General features: G+C 42.2%; 1 protein-coding gene across 3 annotated transcripts in view; it reads left to right on the top strand.

The window, feature by feature from the left end:
* Positions 1–21,393, top strand: part of Pcmtd1 (protein-L-isoaspartate (D-aspartate) O-methyltransferase domain containing 1) — a 246,183-nt gene that overhangs the window by 91,431 nt on the left and 133,359 nt on the right. The gene's annotated exons all lie outside the window — the stretch shown is intronic.

The following is a 21,393-nucleotide window of genomic DNA, read 5'->3' as shown; positions in this document are numbered from 1 at the left end:
CCAGTGTGTGAGGCAATCGTCACTAAAGAGTTTTCGGTCCTAGACATAGAATCACGATGTAGCTTGGAAATGAAAAGCCCACCTTGCAGAAAAATGGCATATGTGGTCCATACATTTTCATCATTGCAAAGCAATTGGTTAATTTTATGTGTATGCAAATATCAAGTCTTACTTTAAAAAAACTGAAAGGACAGATTCTTGAGCCCAATGTTCATGGCTATGCAGACAGCTCTTGAGGTGCCTTCAAATTCAGACCCACTGTTTGTTGTTTTATGGTGACAATTTTCTGGCAGAAAGCAGCAAAGCTTTAGAGAAAGGACAGCTTGTGTCTCCAAGCACCACAAAGTGAAACAAAATGCTACCTGTGGCCTGGTCTTAATCCAAATTTTTGCTTTCTAGGTATTTAAAGAAGCATTAGGCACATACTTCTGAAGGTAATGAAAGTATTGAAAAGACACAGTCTCTTGGGATGATCCTTTCCCTTTGTGCAAAAATAAAGCTTCACGATTGCATTCTTGGGCTCTGAGACACGTCTGCCTGACAGTTGGGTGTCACCACACTCCAAATCACTGTTGCCTTGGCAAGTGGTCAAGGTTGTACTGTCTCAGTTTATTAATCTGTGAAATGGGCACTCTGATAGGCTTCATTCTCTGGTTAGTATAAAGATTAAATGAGTTAATGCATTGTAAATACATGAGAAATTATCTAGCCTTGGTAAGCACTATGAAGTTTTAGCTGCCACTATCATGTGTGCAATGAGTTACAAACTCAAACACCGTGAGGAACCTGGTTGGTATCGGAGGGACGTCTCACTTGTGACAAAGCCCCAAGTGAGTAGAGTGATGGGGAGCCGCTGGCCTTGAACGTGGAGTGTGTGAGGGCTGCTGGGAGTGTGGAGGATGGTGATGAAGACAGAGATGTGTCTCACAAGTGAGGCCACCAGCTATTTAGCTGATAGATGCCTGGGAACCTAGGCCTATTGTCAATGACGTTGGCGTAGTTTTCAAGAAAATGTGGACGTCCCAAATGAAATTCCTTTAAATATTAGCAGCAAGTTTTTAAAAATGGAAAGGCAAGTCAGGCACTGGCAGCTCATGCCTGTAAACCTAGCTACTTGGGAGACTGAGTTTGGGAGGATTGTGATTTGAGGGCAGCCTGGGCAAATAGTTTGTGAGACCTCATCTCCAAAATAACCTAGTGCACAGTGGATTGGAGGCATGGCTTAAGTGATAGAGCCACCTGCTTTGCGAGTGCTAAGCCCTGAGTTCAAACCTCAGTCTCACCAAAAAATTAAAAAAGAAAAAAAACCCAGAAAAGCAAAAATATCCAATTCTAACCATGCCTATTTGTATGTTGCTTTTAGCTCAGGACTTTTAGTTTGTGACCTCTATTTGAGAAATGGTGTCAAAACTGAGAAATAGATGTTAAGCTTAAAAAAATTGGTCCTCTGCGCCTTTGGGGCTAAATATCTTTGACAAAGGATTTTATTTTTATGTAAGCAATTTCAAGAAAGACCACAACTGACCTCATTAAGATGAGAGCTCTGACAAAGAGAAAGCCCATTGACCCTTGAACGCTAAGGTGAGCAGGGCTGGGCGCCTTGCTTCTGAACAGCAGCATCTGTCGCTTTTGGTCAGCCACGCTTCAGTGTATGGTTCTTGTCACCATAACATGGGGACAATGTAAATCGCACTTAGCTCTGCAAATGGCCAGAGTGCTTAGTAAATGCAACAAGTAGTGTTTTATAGTTTCCTTGATTTCCTTTGTCTTGATCTGTTTTTCAAATCTTATCCTGAATACAGAAAATATTTTCCTAAACCATGGACAAGAAAACTTCAGTGTTTTGAAAGCCCGATTGTGGTTGTTCAGGGTTTTAAGTTTAGAAAAATGCAAAACTATCTCCACCCCCCCCAAATTTTAATTTGATTTCTTCTATAAAGATATCAACCAAGATTTATCTAATAGATTCTACCATGTAGAAAAACCTTACTCTTCATGCTGTGTATAGTAAAAAACACCTTTCAGAATGAGAAATTACAAACTGCAAATTTCTGTAAGGAAGACTATTTTACTTTAACAATCAGGAGCAGAAGCAGCAGTGCTGAGCTGGCTGTGATTTGTCCCACTTTACTTGGGGCCGTTAGGTTGTACTTTCCAAATGTCAGTCCCTGACTGACAAATGCGATGCTCTCAGTGCCCAAGATGTGGAGTCAACTGCAGTGTATGTCACAAGAGAATGGATGCACCCATGTGGTTCGTGCACACAATGGAGTACTATTCAACCACAAAAAGGAAAGAAGTCCTGTGACTTGCGGCAACATAGAAGGAACTGGACAATATTATGTTGAGTGAAGTAAGCCAGGCACAGAAAGTAGCCCATGTTCATGTTTCATACATGAAATCTAACTTCATTTCATGAAAGCTGAGAGTAGACTAGTGGTCATTAGAAGATAGGAAAGGGAGGGAGGAGGAGGAAGGAAAAGAGGTTGGATAGTTGGATAATGGGTCCCAAAGTACAGTTACACAGGCGGAATAGGTTCTAGTGTTTGTAGCACAGTGGGAGGCTATGGTTTCCAACAATTTATTATGTATTTTATACAGAATTAGAAGAGTTCAAAGGTTCCCAACACAAAGAAATGATAAATGTTTAAGGAAATGTTTATGCTAATTACCCCAGGTTTTTATATATGTATGTATCTATCTATATACATATATATATATATATATATATATACATATTTTTTGTTTTGGAGACAGGGTCTTGCTATGTAGCCCAGACTTAAACTGTCTATCCTCCTGTCTTCACCAACAAGTGCCTGCATTGCACATGTGTACCACCACACTCAGCAGGGCTATTTTAATGATTAAGGATTTCACCAAGTTTGGTTTTTTTTTTTCTCTTTTTTGTGGTACTGGCATTTGAATTCAGGGCCTCATGCTTGCTAAACAGGTGCTCTACCACTTGAGCTATGACTCCAGCCCTTTTTGCTCTGGTTATTTTGAGATACAGCCTCACTTTTCGCTGGAGCTACCTGGACCAGGGTCCGTCTAATTATGGTTCTTGCAGTAGCTGGGGTGACAGGTGTGTCCACCTGCCCAGCTTTTTCTGTTAACCTGGGATCCTGTGAGCTTTTTGATGGAGCTAGCCTGGAAACTCCATCCTCCTGATCTCAGTCTCTTCTCCTGAGTATCTGGGATTATAGATTTGAGCCACCATGCCCTGCTCCCCCAAAATTTTAAACCCAGAAGTATGTGGGACTGGGGATACAGCTCAAAGGTGAGCACCAGCCTAGCAAGCACAAGGCTTTCCCTGCCCTCCCATAGTACAAAACTCAGGGAGAGAGTGAAGTGGCAGGTGGGAAATGACTGGCCCAGTTGTGAAAAACTGAGGCTGATAAAAAGTTTCATGTTGTTTTGAAGGCAATAGGACTCCTGCCATTCTTTCAGCTGGATTTCTGCTTGTAAAGCTGACCCCCAGAAGTTACTTTGATCTTTGAAACAGACTTTCTTATGACTTTTTTACAATGGATGTGGTTCCCTGGCTTTGAACAACCCCTCCACACTCATCTTCTCCTGAACTGTGGCCTTAAAGAAGAGACTGCGGATCCCCACTGAGCTCCATCCAAGTTCAGACTGAGTGGTACCTGTCCTGTCAGGGGAAGAAAGGGAATCAGAAGACTGGCTGCCTTTACTGCAATTGAGTGACCTCAGTAGTAAGTCAGCGTGGACTACAGCAAGCACCTGCCTTGAGCCACTGCAGCCTGGGCCCTGTAGGCTGGCCAGTGCATATGTCTGTCTGTCTGACTGACTGTCCGAGAGAGGCACTGGGGTGGGCTAGAAGGAGGAGCCCAGGTAGGATGGAATGTAAGCACAGGGAGGGGAAAGCAGCAGCTAAGGTCAACGGGCAGATGTGATGCATGTGGAGGTATGGGAACCTTCCTTTCAGGAGCAAACGTGCAGGGGAACTGCACATTTGGGGGGCTCAATGAAGCCAGGGCTGTTGTTGGTGACCTCAGAGCTTCCTGACACCCTGATGGAAGAAGCTGAGCAAATGAGTAGAAATGGACAGCATTTCCTGCACTAAATGGTATTGCAATCCCTGCTGTAGAGTGTGGTGTAAGAAGAACCAATTCTGGTTTTCCTTTATGGAGTAGAAAGAGATGCTTGTCAGCTGGATGAGTAATGTAGGTGGAGAAATTAAGTGACAGGGGAGGAAGAAAAAGAAAAAAAGAGTAGAGGAAATTTTTTGAGTTTTCTCTGGAGAGGTTAGAGGCTCAGAAATATGGCAAGCTGAGGAGGGAGACAGAGGCAGGAGATGCAGTTCTGAGAGACCTTGGAGAAAGAGTGTGTGTTAATTAAGTCAAAGAAGTGAGACTTCCTTACAAACAGAAAAGGTTGCATAGACTAGAACTCTGGAAAGCCCCACAGTCAAGGAAACAAAAGCAAGAACAAGAGACAGTATAGACATGTACAGTTGTGTAGGCTGAGCACTGTACAATTCCAAAGTGTGCTGGAGTGGTGGCTCCATGCAACTGTGCAACATGGTGATCCTGGAGAATAAAGAAAAAAAAGACAGAGAAGAGCATCTACCAAGGAACTGGGAGTAGTACTGGAAAAGAGTATCTCCTGTACTTCAAGAGAGTGCTTAAATCTCGCAGAAGGTGATGTAGTAGAGAGCAAATTTCGCCTCCAAGAACTTGATTTTTGTATGCTTATCTTCAGTGTACTAGTTGTTTTCCTTCACTGTGACAAAATGCCTGAGAAAACAACTTCAGGAAGGATTTATTTTGGCTCATGCCTTCAGAGGTTCCAGTCCATTGCTTCTGGGCCTGTGGTGAGGCAGAGCGTCAGGATAAAGAGCTCATGGTGGAAGGGGGCAGACAGAGAGAAACAGACAGACAGACAGAGACAGAGAGAGACCTGGGACAAGATATGCCCTTCAAAGGCACACCGCAGCAATCCACTTCCTCCAGTCAGGCCCTACCTTCAAAGTTCCCACCACCTCCCAGTCACGTATTCAATTGTGAACCCAGCAGTGGGTTGATCTGTTGACTAGGTCAGAGCCCTCATGAACCAATCACCTCTCATGGATTGGGTCCACCAGCAGGGGACCAATCCTTCATTCAACATGTGAACTTTTAAGGGAACACCATATTAGAACTCTAAGAGGGAGTGTGTCTTCTGTGTAGCAGAGGGAATAAAAGTAGTATAGGAAGAAGAAGGAAAGGGGAGGGGAGGGAAGGGGAGGGGAGGAGAGGTCACCAGTAGTTTTAGCTAGCAGCCTGGAGCTGGTGCCGAGGTGACCCCACTGAGGCACCTGGAGCCAGTGGCTGCTGTCCAGAGGTCCTCAGTCAGGAAAGGACGAGCTTCGGCTCCAAAGGGAGAGAGGAACATTGGGACAGTGTGAAGATGTTGGGTGTTAAGCCACTACAGGTTTTTGAAAAGTTTTTCCTGTAATTTAATGGCATTTTTCACAAACGGTTTTTATAAAGTTTGTTTTATTCAGGAGATGTTAAATTTATTGATGTGAGTCATGTTTGAGTTATTTAAATGTTTATAAAAACTAACAGGTGCCTATCTGACTTACTCACCCCAGTGTGTTCTGTCTTTTCTGCTTTGGAGTCCCAGAAACTGCTTCTGGGGACACATGGAGGATCATAACACACAGTCCTCATTACTGCTCAGCCCTGCTCATGTGTGAGTGACCAAGGACCTTTCACATGCAAATGAAAGCATTCATTCATTATTTACTTATTTAATTGATTTTGTTTTTGAGAAAGGGTATCAGTGTGCTGCCCAGGCTGACCTTGAACTCTAGGCTCAAGCATTCCCCTGCCTCAGCCTCCTGAGTGGCTGGGACTTCAGATACAGCCACTGTACCAGCTAATGATAGCATTTAAGTGTACATTTCTTTCAGGCAACTGAGGACGACACAAATACCCAGGGTTCTATTGCTAAGCTCTAGACTTCTGACTCTGCCCTGAAAATCTGTCATGTTTACAACACATCTTGTCCTCCCACTCCTTCTGTGGATTTGAATAACATTGTTGGTCCTCTACAGTGATTCTTCATCTGAGGAATAATAATGATGATTATAAAATAATAATAATAAATCTGAAACTATGCAATTCTGTTTTATGTTTAGATTTGGAAAAAAAAAACAAAAATGTGAACATGATTCAAGGGAAAGATATCTTTAAAAAATTCCCAAGTCCGCTAACTAGAACCCAAAGCCCTTATCTAACCTCAGTGCTTCAAAGTGCTAATGGTCACAGAGTGTGTTAGATGCCTGTGAGATTCTGTGCAAAGAACTTCTAAGTATAAGGACATACATGTTTATTTCTTTTCTGTTCTCTTCTTTTTTTTTGTCCTTGTCTTTCCCTTCCTCTCGCCCACTCCCCCTCCTTTTCTTTCTTTCTTCCTTCCTTCCTTCCTTCCTTTCTTTCTTTCTTCATTTCTTCCTTCCTTCTTTCTTTCCTCATACCCAGGGTCTCCTGCACACTAGGCAAGTGTTCTACCACTGAGCCCCACCCCAGCCCAGGGCAAGATCTCAAGGCCATATACTCAGGTCAGCTGTAGTGTGAGGCTGATGACTACTCAGATGAGGCAACTGCCTACTTGCATGGTTTGCAGAGAACCCTAGAGGCCTCCAAGGAGAGATTCCCCAACAGCTTCCCACTTCCTGGCCTTTGCCATGAGTTGCCTTTGGCGTTGATCAGCTAAGGCTCTAATGAAGGGTATCCATTTCATCCTTCCAGGCACACAGCGCTGACCTAATTCTCTTATTAAATCAACACCTATGGGAGTCCAGTGCCTGGTACAATCAGAATGTAAGTGGTGGTGTTTCTGAAGATCCAGTAGGAGGACTAGAGCTATGTACACCCCTCTTCCTACCTGGAATGGTCCACCTCAGTTTCCCACACACTTGGCCGTCCCACTTATGCTGCAAAGTCAGCTGGGGCTCCCCTCCTGGAAGCCTTCCCATCTCCTTTCTCTATCCCAGTCAGCATGAGATGCCTTTCCTGCCTCATCCAAGTCAGGGAATGTACCACATGGAGTTAGGAGTAGTAATTGTCTTCTTGACAGACTGAGTCCCCATGGGACAGAAGACAAGCAGCATCTTAGGGCTCACCCACAGAAGGCATGGTGAATGCAGAAACAAGCCAATCAGCACCTTCCATTCTGAGCTGCAGTGTCACCTGTGTTAAATGTGACTCACTTACTGCCTCCCCTATGCTGAGGGTCACTCTTCTAGAAAGGGTGTGCGACATGTACCTGTAGGCTTACACAGGAAAATAGATCCCTAGCAGAAATCTCCAGGGAAAATGAGGTAAGGGAGAAAGGAAAGACCTGAGATCCCTGCATGGTGATGGGGTGCGTGACCCATGAGGCTATGAGGGCAGAAGAAACACACAGATCTCTTGATGGATGCCTTGGTGTCGGCAGGGCTGGCCACACAGTGAGATGGCTTACCTGGATCAGGATCAGGACAGTTTCCACAGGAACAGTCCCCTTCCTGGCCACCTTGTCCTGTCAAAAAGAAGAAGATGGATCCATGGTCTAATTCTGGCCATCTCTATAAAGACAGCGAAGTTTTAAATCTGTTGTCATTTTGAGAATTTACTTTAAAAATGTTCCAAGACAGCTAAAGACATAGGGATTTCATTCAGCTTCCATGAGAATCCTTAATGTGTGCTTTCACATCTCTAGTCCAAGAAAATGGTGCCATCAATTCTTTTACTTTTAAACTGCCCAGTATTAATTGTAGTAAAAATTATTTTATTTATTTATATCTTACTTTTATTCATTAAGGAGCTCAAGTGGCTGATTGCTATTCTCAATTAAAGGTTAAAGTAGAAATCAATGTTTCTAATCTATTTTTTCAAAATTCTTACTTCCCTTTTTGTATATGTTTTATTTCTCATCACATTTTTCTTTTAACATTACTCTCTGTACTTTTTGAGCATGAAAGAAGAGAAAATGAAACTTGGTAAAAAGAATATTCTTCCTTCTAACAGTGACAAAGCAGATTTACAAAGTATTGCTGAACCCTGGTCACTTGGGCGTCTGTGAGATTATAGTGAGAATGGAAGTTATCCAAAGCAATCTATGGAGTTAAGGGTGCAGCTCACTTGCTTAGCAGGCATGAGACCCTGGGTTCAATCCCTAACACTGCAAAAAGAGAAAAGAGAAGAAATCTGATGCCTAAGATCAGCCATGATGATTATTAAGCACTGGAGGGCTTTATATTGTCTGTTACATTTCCATTTGTCATTGTTGAGTAGAACAAGGTCAGTACTAAGTAAGCTGTGCAGAAATCAGGAAACTGGCTGACCCTGCAAGGGGGAATCTACACACACACTCCACTTTGAGAGTTGTCCACCCTTACAGGGTGAGACGTGATGCCAAACTTCTTGTGTACCTTTTCTACTTTTTGTCTTCTGATGGATTTGAAAAAGCAAGATCTGGCCAGGGCGGCAGAAAGGCCAGAGTCATCACAGGCACATTGGATTGTCTGTCACAGCCCCTGGCTTTCTCCCACCATTGCAGTATGACTTTTGCTTTTATGACCTTTAAGCTCTGAGCAGTTGTTTGCACAGGGTGCCGTCCTGAAGGATTTCATGGCCCTCTCCCCCATAGCGCTGGCCAGTTTGGACCTTACAGTTGTGAATATGACGTCTGAGTACTTCTCTGTCTAAGAGAAAGCATCTTGGCAAGTTTGAGTTGTGTCTAAAATGTCTTTAGGGTTCAGGAATCTAGCTGAGACAGAGCAGAGGCTGGCAGGCAGGATTCCTGCCACAGGCCACACTGCCTGCTCTTGATTCACCTTTTCCCATTCACCAGTTGCCTGTCCTTGGGGCACCAACTTCAATCCTCTGGCATGATTGTTATGGTTTATAAAACAGTGCTTACCATGTGCTAAGAACTATTTCAACATTAGCCATTGCTATTAGTACCAATATTATTCTATCAGTTAAAGCCTGGAGGTGTAAATGCTCAATTTTAAGATTTTTTTCTCTCTCTCTGTCTCTCTCAAGCATAGTTACAAAAATGTTCAATTAGTTTCTCTCAAGGCTAAAGAGCTGCTTTTGTTGAGAAAATCTTTTTTTTCCTCAACCTCAAGTTTTTATGGGGTGGAATAGATATACAGGGATCAAACCATTCACCTGCTGGGTAGGGTTGGTAGATGTTGTGACAATGTTCTTACCTGTGGTTTTTCCAGTACAGGGCATATACACATTTTGATGTCATGGTTTTCCTACTGAGATCTAGCTGTGGCCCAAAGCCATAACTGTGTGTTAGAAAGCAGCTTTGGTAATAGACAGAGGGATATTCTTTCAAGTTCCTGCTGATTGCAATGCAGGAACAGTCCCTAGTTCTCCTAGCTACAAATATCATGGTTCTGAACCAAGTTTCATACCCATGAAAACCATAACTCATCCTAGTACAGGAAAGAGTAAGGAATACACTGGAATTAATAGGCATAGGCAATGACTTCCTCAATTCAACTCAATGGCTCAGCAACTAAGAGAGAGAATTGATAAATGGGACTGCATGAAACTAAAAAGCTTCTGCACAACAAAAGAAATGGTCCCTAAATTGAAGAAGTCACCCACAGAATGGGAGAAAAATCTTTTCTAGCTATACTCTGACAAGGAATTGATAATCAGAATACATAGGGAGTTCAAAAACTAAACTCCCCAAAAATCAATGACCCAGTGAAAAAATGGGCAAAAGAATCGAACAGAACTTTCTCAATGGAAGAAATCCAAATGGCTAAAAAACACATGAAGAAATGCTCAACATCCCTGGCCATAAAGGAAATGCAAATCAAAACCACACTAAGATTCCACCTCACTCCTGTTAGAATAGCTAGCATTAAGAACACCACCAACAAAAAATGTTGGTGAGGATGTGGGGGGGTAAGGAACCCTCATATACTTCTGGTAGGAATGTAAATTAGAACAACCACTATAGAAAACAGTATGGGGGCTCCTCAAAAAACTAAAAATAGCAACATTATTCACAATAGCCAAGCTATGGAAACAGCTAAGATGCCCCACTACTGATGAATGGATTAAGAAAATGTGGTATCTATACACAATGGAATTCTATTTAGCTACAATGAAGGATGAAATTTTGTCATTTGCAGGTAAATGGATGAACTTCATCTTAAGTGAAGTTAAGTGAAGTTAGCCAGGTTTAGAAAGCCAAAGGCTGCATGTTCTCTCATATGTGGAATGTAGACCTAATACGAATGTAGCAATTTTATGAAACACAGGACAGCCAAGGGGAGGTCACACACGAGAGGAGGAGGGTAATGGAAGTTAAGGTGAATATGGTTGAAGTACTTCCTATACAAGAGTGAATATAGAACTTTTAAACTGGTTGAAACAACCATAAGAAAGGTACTAAAGTAGAAAGAAGAAAAATAGAGGAAATAACCAAATCAGGTGATCATACATATATACCTGGAAGTGTCACAAAGCAATTCCCTATGTAACTAAATTAAACAAGCAAAAATGTCATTTGTTTTTCCTTTCTTTTACAAAATTTGACAACAGGAGGGAGGAACAGGTCCTGCCTTGTCAGGGCGTTAGGGAAGTCATACCAGTAGGAAAGGGGAGGAGGTGGGAAAAGTATGTAAGAGGGTGAGTATGGTGGAAATACTGCGTACAGATGAATGTAAATGGAAAAAAGATAGCTGTTGAAACTATTTCTTGAATGGGGAGGGGGATGAAGAAGAATGGTAGAAGGGATGAATTCAAGTATGATATGTTCGATACATTGTAAGAACCTTTACAAATGCCACAACGTACCCTTACCCAGCACAATTTAAAAAATCAAAAAACAAAAACCATAGCGTATCAATTCTAAATTGTTTTCAGAGTCTAGCTTGTGATTCTCGGGAACCTGAGCTAAGCACTGCAGGAATGTTCTCCTCTTTCCCTTGGGAGATATGTGTGGGGAAGAAGGGAAACTTGAAGGGTCTCTTTTATTTTGAGCATGCACAGCTGTAGGAGCCCGAGATCCCTGGGGAGGTACAAGCACTGGTCTAGAAAGGACCAGGAAGCATGGAGATCTGGAAAATACACAGAAGCAAGTTGGGAAAGGAAGCCACTTGTGAGCTACGATCTCTTGGGAACAGCAGAGAAGAAAAGCCAGGGTCAATGCACAGCGAGCTATTGCAGATGAACCGAGAAGAAGCCAGGCGTCCTGCTGGGAGTCTGTTTATACATCTGAGCAGGCCACCCTCAGGATCTGAGACATCAGGGAGGGGTATATAAATCTGTTTTAACAGGTCAGGTCTTGAAGCTTGGTATGTGGTACACACCTACAATCCCAGCAGTCAGGAAGCTGAGGGAGGAGAATCATCTGTTCAAGGTCAGCCAGGGCTACTTAGTGAGACCTTGTCAAACGTCCCCCTCTCCCTCCAAAAAAGGTTAGGTCCTAGGTCCTTCTGCTCTGTTTCAAAGCATGCTGTACTTGCTCTTGATACAATGTTTTACTTTTTTAAAAGGTCCTTGCAAAATTTTACAGGATTGTTATCCAGTTATTAAGATGTAATGTGTGCTTGCTCTTTGACAACTTTAATCACCTGTGTTTACTTACTTAATATTTCCCTGTCACATTATAAGCTTCTGGAAATAAAGAACATTCTGTCTTAGTTAACTATCCCCTGCTCATGACAGAACTGGGAATATAGGAGGCACTCTAAGCATTTATCAGGTGAAGGAACTCCAAACACTCCTTTGATAACGTGACACAGTGGGCACCTGGAATCCCAGCACGCAGCAGCCTGAGGCTCTAGGCTGGCCTGGGCTATAGGGGAGACCCCCCCCTTCTCAGAAGAAAAGAGATCATAGCTTCCCTTAGCAGGTGTTTCTTGTGCAACTGGTAGTTGACTAAGTACAGTAAGACACCTGCATAGCTCCTCAGCAGCTCTCTCCACCACCCTCCTGCAGGAGGCAGGTGTTATCTTTATTGTGACATTTCACTGACTCTGCTTTGCACCTGTTCCTTGCTGGGCTCAGCAGAGCTTCCACTCTAAGGCAGAGACAGGTAGTGGGACAGGCTGTGGTGGTGTGGTAGGCTGTGAGAACATGGTCAGAGTGGGAGGATTGGTCTATTTGGGTAGGGTGGTCCCCTGGCCCACTGAGGCAACAGTAATGGCCATCATGTCTGAATGACAAGCAGGAGCAGCACTGCTAAGATCTGGGCTGAGGAGGGCCTCACTGAGACTCAAGGTGGGATCAAGTTAGAGTGGGCTTAGAAGGCTGGACAGGCAGAGCAGTTGAGAAGAGAGGAGAGGTAGGAGTCTGCCCACCAGAAGCAAGGCAAAATCAGTTACATTCTAAGTGCAAGAGGCTGTGTAGATCCAGCAGGATTTGGTGACCAAGCGACCCAGAGATCCTGCCCAAGGGGGTGGTGCTGAGACACCTGAGGCCCAAAGTTCTGTAGGTGGCCATGATCAAAGTGGGGCTGGAGCTCCTCTGACCCACACATGCTCTCACTCTTCCTGGAGCATTCCTGGCATCCAGCACTGTCCAAGGTCACCTGCTTCCCTGTAGTCACTTGTTGGTGGCTTCTTTACCCTGGGCCCCTGGAAAGTTGGTTCTCAGCACTGTAGCAGGAGGAAGAGCTCCCTACCAGTGCTCCAAGCCCTCACCTTGACACCTGTTCTAAACTTTGAGGCCCAGGACACATCAAACAGAATAGAACCTTAACTCATATTTGATCCATAGGTAAAGCAAGAGAAGAATCTGAGAGTCCCTTTGCCTCACAGAAAAAATAACAGTGGAGCCAGGCACAATGGTTCATACCTGTAATCCCAGCTACTCAGGAGGTGGAGATGGGAGGATCTCCACTGGAGGCCAGACTGGCAAAAAGTATAACCTTATTTCAAACTAAAGCAAAAAGGACTGGGTGCATGAATCAAGTGGTAGAGTGGTTGTGTGAAGCCCTCCTTGCCCCCTAAAAAGAAAAAAAGAAAGAAAGAAAAAAGATAATGGTGCCACCATTCGGTACTGGGTAAGGAGAGGTGATTTAAAAAAGACTGGTGCTCAGAACCAGGCCTTGGAAAAGAACGGCTTTCTCCTTTCCCTCTAAACATGGTAGAACTTTCCACCCAAGCAATAGCAAATGAAATAAGAATTTAAAGGCAGTTTTTAAAAGTAGCTTTAATGTTTCCTTGAATATCTATCCTTTGAGATCTAGGGCAAGCTTTACCTCCACAAACCACATAGTACAGTTAAATACCATACTTGTTATTTAATTCCAAGTGCAGTTAGTTGGTAAAGAATCCCCTTTCTGTATCTTCCCTCTCCAGTTTGTCTATACACATTTCCTTTTGTTTTTCTTTCAAAATGGAGTTTGTCCAAATATATCTATTAATAAAAATTAGCATGAAAAAGTTTAACTTGTGAGCTGTTCCCACTTTTGTCTAATTGAACCATTTTGTTTTCTTTACTCATACAGTTGTACTGTTTCTTCTTTAAAAATATTACATTTAATTATCCTTGAATAATATCATAGATTTCAATGCATTAGAGACAGTTTGAAAAAGCAAAAGGCTAAGGCAGGAGGCCAGCCTGGGCTCAATAGCAAGACTTTGTCACAAAAAAAAATTAAAGAATTTGCTAGGAGAGTATTTTACAAATATATGAAATTTCAGGCAATACAAATGCCCTGGAACAACCCAGTCCTACTGTCTGAGGACCCGTATTATGAGACCAAGGAAAGAGGCAGACAGATCTAGGATTGCACACAGCACAAGTTACTGGGTGACTTACTGATGGAAACAAGAGTATGTGGACCCCAAAATCTGGGTTAGAAGGAGGGGTGTATTTATGTAATCCATAAAGTGACAAAAGTGACTTCATCCTGACTGGAGTGTGTCTGGTTTTAATAAGCTATTATAAAAGAGTCAGGCACATCTCTGGCTGTGAAGCTACACCTACCTCTCCAATGGTTTTGTATGTTTATAGTTTGCTGGGAAGCTAGGCAGTAAAACCTGACCAGGCTGACTCTGAGGTAATCAAATCATGATGACTATGACTCAAGATGGTTGCAGTCATGTCAAGCTAAATCCCTACAAAGAGTAATGAATATGATGATTGAATCCAAAGGTAAATAAACACAAATTCCCTTTAGGTTCTCAATACTTGTTCTTCCTTCTAAACTCCCAACTGCTTTATGTGTTCTTTTTCCTAAAGGTATTCCTTGCCATTTCAGTCTGGTATGTGTTTGGTGGGAAATCTAGGACACATGGAAGCAAAGAGAGTACAAAATAGAAGATAATACTCATAGCTTCCTTTGTCTTATTTATTATTGTTTATTAGCTTATTTATTTTGTGGTGCTGGGGATGAACCAGGGCCTTGGCATAGTAGACTGTGCTTTGTTACTGAAGGACACCCCAGCTCAGTCTTATTTATTTATTAGAGGCATTGTCAGTTATACAGCATGGTATCATGGGTGGCCACAAATCAGAGTATGTAACCTGTATTATTCTCATTCTACCAAGACATCTGATTTTGGGTAAATCATCTGAGACCAAACCAAGCTTCTGGGTTTCCTTTTTTTTTATTTTTTATTTTATCAATCTATAAATGTCGACTTTATCCAGTGTTCACCCTGGCACTACTGACCTTGAAGACTTGTGCTGTGCCCCATCTCATTTTGCTCATAAGCTGTGCCTTTCAACTGAGGCCAATAGGAAAAGGGGACCAGGAACTAGAGAAAAGGTTACATCAAAAAGAATTAACCTAGAAGGTAACATGCGCACAGGAAATTAATGAGTCAACTCCCTGTATAGCTACCCTTATCTCAACCAGCAAAAACACTTGTTCCTTCCTATTATTGCTTATACTCTCTCTACAACAAAATTAGAGATAAGGGCAAAATAGTTTCTGCTGGGTATTGAGGGGGTGGGGGGGAGAGGGAAGGGGCGGAGTGGGTGGTAAGGGAGGGGGTTGGGGCAGGGGGGAGAAATGACCCAAGCCTTGTATGCACATATGAATAATAAAATAATAAAAAAATGGTGGAAATAAAACTTGTTCTCACTTTCAAAAAAAAAAAAAAAGCTGTGCTTTTAATCTCAATATTACCTTTCCTGGAAAACAGAAAAGCTGGAGATCCAGAGTGGGACAAATCTAGAAAAATCAACATATGTATCAATCAAGAATAAGCCTCCTACATTGAGTGAACGAAAATATCACTATGTGAGTGATATAAAGAAGTACTGAGTCCAGTGTAGATGAAAAACCATTTTCATGTGATTATTGAGTTCCTCAAATTTATATTACTGGACAGGGAGGGTAGGAAAGTGTTAAGGGTGATTAATCTAAAAGTGATGGGCAGATAGCTCCATGTTCAAAGAAATGTGGTATAATTTACATTCATTTATTATAACAGCTTTTGTATGAATCAAATTATAATCATACCTCATTTTGTACTTTTGAATTAGGCATTAAACTTGCATGTCCTCATTAAGTGTGCTGGTTGGTCATTCTCCTCCTTTGGTTGGTACAAACAAAGAGCATTGTATTGTTTGAAGAAAACCAAAACAGTAGAATCTGGGGTTAGCATGAGAACAAGTGTTAGAGAGTGTGAAGTGCCATGATCAAGGGCATGGCATAAGTGAAAGCAGCTTGTGCTATTTCAAATGTTTAATTCCATGACAGGTCTTCATGGTGAAACCAGGGCTTTCACTGGAGACCATTTTCCTGGGAGAAATGATAGCTGCTGATGTTTGAAATGTGTCTTGGTTGTTCACTTGTAATTCTGTGATCATGGAAACCTTGGATTAAAGGGCACTTAAATAATTTCAAAGAGACAGGTATATATGAATATATTTAAATTTTAATAGTAACATACTTTTCTTCCTAAAAGGGGGTCATTTTGATTTTTCAATTGTTTCAGGTAGGAAATATTATATGGCTTTTCCCAATGCATCATTCTATGTTCTGAAATTTATAGCAATGCAGACTGATGGCTTCAACTACAGGGAAAAAGAAAACAAACTTTCTTTGCTTCCTAATAAGTCACTTCTGATGAGCCAGCATAATGTTCATTGCATGCTCAGGCATTTCTTCATCTTTTATTACTAGACGCCAATATCATGGTTTCCATGTAAAGTTGATGCAATTAGGAGTGACACTAACGTGCAAGGAGATGGAAGGGCTGACTGACTGTGCTGGGGTCTCTGAGCTGGGCTGACTGACTGTTCTGCTTTCTACTTAGTGCTTATGAATCTGTGAAGAGGTCCTTGGGTTATTTTGCTTCTCACAATGACTTTTTCATTGTCCTTGGAGCAAATGTGAACTAAAGCATACAAAATCCACAAATGAGATTCTGAAATTATGTTGAGCTGATCAGAAATTCACAAAAACAATAAAAAAGCATATTTGTCAAGAAGTAATTCAATTTTGACTTGTAGCATATGTAATTTGATTGTTTAGTAGTTTTACATGGAGTTTTCACAATTTAACAAATATGAAAGTGCTATCTCATTGAAATGTCTTTTCAAGAGTTGACAGAAAAAGCAAAATTACTTAATTTTTTAATTCACATTTTCCAATTTGATTTTTTTGAGAGAGAAAATAATCACAACCTATGTATCTTCCAGAAGAAATGGACCATCACTATCTTGAGATTTCAAGAATTGAGCCTCCTAATTTGTCTACAGAACATAATTTTAAATGTTTTGATTCCATTTGACCAATTCTTTTCTCATAAGATCACTTCTAAACCTTTCTAAAATCAACTGTTTCCTAGTGAGGTAGTAGCAGGAGCATGGCTAGCCAGTTACTTAAGCCATTTTGGTTCAGAATTCCTATTCCCTGTGGAATTTCTTCTGATGCATAGATATTGCCTTTGCCAAAATTCAGACGTACATTGCATTTCAGTAATGGCATTCTATTAGTTTATCCTCTGTCCTCTGTCAAAGACAGTCAGGCATTATTTCTATATGCTTTAGTTATGGTAATGCATATGTAGGAAACACCTGGATTACCAGGTGTTATCTTTTTGACTGCTGACTCCACACAGTGGAGGTGCACTCTGTACAGTTTTATAGGGATCATGTGAACACTCTAAAGGCTTAAGCAAAATCACATAACCAGGACAAGTTATTCAGCTTCTGTTCTGTTTCCTCCCTAGGGACAGATATTCTGAGCCACTTCACTTTCTATTAGAAAAGGCATTAAGTGTTATTGGACTCAGCCACCTAGAGATGTTCTGCCATGTCCGGTAGTTACTGGCTGTGCATACATCAACGTGAGCATAAGGAAGCACTTTGCTCTGTGGTGTTGGAACTGTGCACAGCCTATGATGCCAGCTCATCCTGAGCACCAACTGCCTGTGGCTGAAAAACTCATTTTTTTGGAAAAAGAAATTGGAATCAAACTCCAGTTGATCTTCAATTAAACTACACTAATTTTAAAACTATCCTGACACCTTTTAACGCAAGGATAAACTAGACCTATTGTTATGGTTTGAATGCTAAATGTCTCCCAAAGGCCCTTGTGTTGAAGGTTGGTTCTCAGCTGATGGTGCTGTTTCGAGGTGGTGGACCTTTAGGAGCCGGAGACAGTTAGGTCACGGGGGTGTCATCTTGAAGGAGATATTGGGACCTTGGTACCTTCTCTTCTCTCTTTGCTGCCTGGCTGCCATGAAGTGAGCACCATCCTGATGTACTGTGCTCCCACCATGATGTAGTGTGATGCCACAGGCCCAGAGCAATGGGGCCAAAAGACCATGGAATAAAACCATGGTTTCAGAAACCATGAGCCAAAATAAATGATACCTCGTTATAAGTTGATTGCTTTGGCACTTTGTCACAGTGATGGAAATCTGACTAACACAACCATAATCATGCAATTCTGCACTTTAAATGCAAATTTTGCAGGCATGTTGTCTATTGCTGGAACCATCAGGCACAGACCGAAGAGTTCTGTACCCTTTTTGTAAGTCAATTTGCTTTATTAATATTAAAACCTCAGGTTGTCCATCTTAAACTGAATACAGAGGGAATGCTCAGGAGGGAATTTGTCTGACATAATCAGGGCATCCATCAACCATTACAGTGGGTTTTCTGGGGTAACATTACTCTAGCTCCAGAAAGTTGTTGTTGGGTAGTCCTGGCTAATGATAGGTAGTATAGATGGAGACGTCAGCTAGAACTTATGTATGCCTTATAGACTGCAATTCTTCCTTTTATTTAACATGCTGTAAAGGAGTTTTTGGGCACTAGATAGATTGTACAGCAGAATTCAATATGTACAAGAAAAGATTGAGGAGCATCTGTCAACAGTCTTGTGAGGGACAATTTATTCAACAAATATTTGAATCATCTGTCAATATTCTTTCGGGGGACAATGTATTCAACAAACATTTGACTACTATGATCCTGGCACTATAGGGAGAGTGAGGGTGAGGAACAGAATTAGGCTCTGTGAGGAGCTGGTAATCCATGGAGAATGTGGGTCAACCCCCTAAAAAGGGTGTGAAACCTGAGGCAGAGGAAAGGGAATAAAGAAGACATGCAGACATTGTCAGGGTTCAGCCTCCTTCTCTTTCTTGGTGACTTTGAAACATGGTGGCTGATTTTTTGGTACTCTTGAACACTGGAACTAAACCCTTCCTTAGGAACCTGGGTGCTGTGACCACTTTAACCCTAGAATAAGAGGGAAGTCCAAGGTGGCCCACAGACAGAAGTTCTGTTCCTTCCTGGAACACTGGTTCCTGTCCTGGGCCCCTTGTAAGACTGCAGACCCCTGAGGTCATAGGTAGGCAGTCCTGTGAGCTCAGCCTCTCTGTCTTCCTGAGACCCCAGATATGAGTGGGCAGAGATGAGCCCACCCTGCTGTGCTCTGCAGCACATTGTGGTGAGTTGGGCACTAACTGATGACTGGAACTAGTTGAAAGAGGGGATGGCTAAAGATGCGTGGAATGGGACAGGGAGGGGAAGGGGCAGGTGACCTGGCAGAAACGGCCTTGCAAAGGTCGACAGTGGATGGTCTGGAGTGGATCATGATGCCAGAGGACAATATCTAAAAAGCCAATTTAGTAGCCAGGAACAAAGAGTTTCTAAGCCCACATGAGAGCAGCAGACAGGGCCATCGTTTTTTCCCCTTTGATAACAACTTCCTTGGCCCTTTTCTTTTCTCTGGAGGAAGAAGTTCCTAAGAAACATGTTTTGTGTGAAGGTGATTATATGCCACTGAGCAGAGGTGATGCTTTCCACTTATAAGTAAGGAGGAGTAGAAGAAAAGCGAGGATCAGAAAAATATTTAAAGTGCACCAATAGGTAGTCATAGAGAAACTGATGCACCTGAAAATACTGCTGTGTCTGGATGTGTTTTGAGGTCCCAACTGGCTGTGACTTTCCAGCCAAGGTCACTTGAGTCCATGATCCTTCTGTGACAGCCACAAATGCACTCATTCTTTAATGCACTTGCCGTGTTGAATACAGCATGAGTCTATACATACTCACGTGCCCAAGCATTTGCACAAGTCACACAAAGCACGCCTAACAAGATGAGTCATCTTCCTCTCCCTCTTTCCCCTGTCCTACAGCTTTCACCACAAAAGGAAACCCCTTGTTTATAAAGGACTGCTTTCCAGACCATACATGTATAACATAAGCATTTTATTTAATCAGTGGGCTAGAGACTGAATGTTTGCTATCTTCCCTCCCATTTCCCTAATTCCTGTGTTGAAATTCTAACCTGCCATGTGATGGGAGGTGATTAGGTCATGAGGGAAAGGCCTCATAAATGAGATTAGTGTCCTTATAAACGAGACCCTCAGGCTTCCACTATGTGTAGACACAGGGAGTACTTTTATGTTGCTTATAAGTACTCAGTCTTCAGTACTTTACAAAGGCAGCCCAAACTAGTAGTTATGCACGTGTTCCCCTAGAACAAGATTGTCACTCTTTCTTTCCCTCCCTCTTTCCCTTCCTCTCTTCCTTTCTTGTTTTTCTTTTATTATTTTTTTTTTTTGGCAGATCTAGGGATGGAGTTCAGGGTCTCACGCATGCTAGGCAATTGTTCTGTGCTGAGTAACAGCCCAGCCTCCCACTATTTTCATTTTAATGACACTCTAAATTATGTACTAAGGTAATTGTCTCAGAGATATACTGTGCATGCAAATCATTGGAGGAGCTTGTTAAAAAATCACCTTTTGTGTCCATAAGCCACAGGAGGGCCTGAGATTCTGCATTTCTAACAAACTCCCTAGTGATAACAATGTGATAGGGACAATGTTGGGAAAGGCAAGGGTGAAGATGCCACTTTCCACCCCACAACTGCCGAGTGATGTCACCCCTGCCTTGTGTTTGTGTGTGATCATGGTTGATCCAAGTTGCATTGCCACTTGTCTCATGTGAACAAAGGATGCTGACAGCTATTATTCGGTAACCTCTGGTTGCCAATGACAAATGCCTTGTAAAGAAGAGTGCAAGAGACAGAATTCATTGGCACATGTATTTGTCAGGGCCATCATTGCTCTGTTTCTGCTACTCCTTTATTTCTGCTGCCAGGACTGCCTTCTTGGGGTACATGGCTTTCTCCAGAGAATGGGCAGGTTGCCACTGCTGGCTTCAAGTTCACTAGGCTCCCCCATTACTGTACTCGTTTTGATTTCCTCGCTGTTTAACACCACCCCCTCCCCCTTCCCTGCCTGGTTGGATTAGATGACAGCTTCTTCCCAGACTCCCTGGAAACTCACAGAAGTTTCCTTACATAAGTCATTTGCCTTTGGCTATCGATGGCCTCTTTTTCTAAAACATCTATGTTCATCTCTGAAAGATGTGGAGGAGAAGCGGGGTGGGAATTCATCACCTAGATAGGTGTACTGGTGAGACACTATACCATAGAAACAGAAAACGTTCATCTTTCTCTATAGTCTAATTACAGAAGTATCTTTTTTGTCTGCCTCTCTTTTATTAGTGGTTATTTATTTTAGTATTTTCCTTTGTTTTCTGTTACAAGTGGATATCATCTTTTAGAATCATATCAGAGCCAGGGCTGGGTGATATCCCTGAAATGGAAAATACAGTCCAGATGCAGCAAAAACTAGTCAGCAATAGAAATGTTTTTCTAAGGTTGTTGGGTTTTACTGCTCCAAAATCTTAGAACTGGTACTAACAAAATCCAGTATGTCCCTTAGCAAGTAAGACAACATACTGCTGGTAAAAGATTCTTGCAAGACCTGAATCATAAATAGAATATAGCTTCTGGCAGCAATTGGAATGCAAAAAGAAGATCTAAGAGCTATTTTAAGAATTATCATTTTATTTCATTTGCAAGTGAAAGCATGGGAGACTGCAGAGCAGAAAAGGACAGCTGGATTTTGAAGACTCCCAGGCCCGAGTCTGGATCTCAGCT

The sequence above is a fragment of the Castor canadensis genome, chromosome 3, assembly GCF_047511655.1.
Source record: "Castor canadensis chromosome 3, mCasCan1.hap1v2, whole genome shotgun sequence".
Taxonomy (NCBI): Eukaryota; Metazoa; Chordata; class Mammalia; order Rodentia; family Castoridae; genus Castor; species Castor canadensis.
Note: the sequence above shows the minus strand (reverse complement) of the source record. Positions and strands in the feature narration are given on the sequence as shown.